At 38.0% G+C, this 996-nt stretch overlaps 1 non-coding gene across 1 annotated transcript; it reads left to right on the top strand.

Annotated features, from left to right (window-relative positions):
- Positions 1–623: 623 nt before the first annotated feature.
- LOC128294234 (small nucleolar RNA R71) lies at positions 624–730 on the top strand. Its single transcript, XR_008284548.1, has one exon. It is a non-coding gene; the product is annotated as a small nucleolar RNA R71 (small nucleolar RNA).
- Positions 731–996: the final 266 nt, after the last annotated feature.

Genomic DNA, 996 nt, shown 5'->3' with positions numbered 1-996 from the left:
TGAATCAATGCTTGTTGATTCTTAAGTACTGTCTTGGTATTCTAAAAATGAGTTTCTAACACTGATATAAACTTTAAGAGCATCTCTTCAAGGTTCAGCTTCTTTTCCTATTGGTAGGGTGGTTGTTGGTAGCCTGGAGGTGGTATCTGATTTCCTTGACCGTCCCACGAGAAATTTGGGTGGTTCCTCTAACCTGCATTGTAAGTATTACTTATGGATTATTTTGAGATCGAGGATTATTACCCATGTAATTTAACTGCTCGTTATCAATTTTGTGGCAATAAGGTTGGTATTCCGAATGGCTTGTTCCACCTCCACTTGCTTCACACTGTATTACTAGGTGAACCTGTGAAGAACTAAGAAAACTATCAATCTTTTTATTTAGAAGTTTTACCTAGTTTGATAGTATAGTAACCGAATCGACATTATAAACGCCTTCTGTTTTAGTTGGCTTAGTCCTCATAACTTGCCACTGATAGTTATTCAGTGACATCTCCTCTATAAACTCATAAGCATCTTCAGGTGTTTTGTTATTGATGGTTCCGCCAGCAGCTGCGCCAACCATTTGTCGAGTTAAAGGATTCAGGCCATTATGGAATGTTTAAACTTGAAGCCAAAATGGTAACCCATGGTGAGGGCAGCTCCTCAAAAGGTCCTTGTATCTCTCCCATGCATCATAGAGTGTTTCTAAGTCCATCTGCACAAACGAAGAGATATCATTACCTAATTTGGCCGTTTTAGCCGACGGAAAATATTTTAATAGAAATTTTTCAGTCATTTGCTCCCAAGTAGTAATTGACCCTCGTGATAACGAGTTCAACCACTGTTTAGCTTTGTTCCTCAATGAAAAAAGGAATAACCGAAGACGAATGGCATCATCAGAAACACCATTAATTTTAAATGTATCGCATAATTCCAAAAAGTTTGCTAAATGAGCATTGGGATCCTCATCCTGCAAACCATCAAACTGAACAAATTGCTGTATCATTTGAATAG

This window comes from Gossypium arboreum, chromosome 6 (assembly GCF_025698485.1).
Source record: "Gossypium arboreum isolate Shixiya-1 chromosome 6, ASM2569848v2, whole genome shotgun sequence".
In the NCBI taxonomy this organism is placed as follows: Eukaryota; Viridiplantae; Streptophyta; class Magnoliopsida; order Malvales; family Malvaceae; genus Gossypium; species Gossypium arboreum.
Note: the sequence above shows the minus strand (reverse complement) of the source record. Positions and strands in the feature narration are given on the sequence as shown.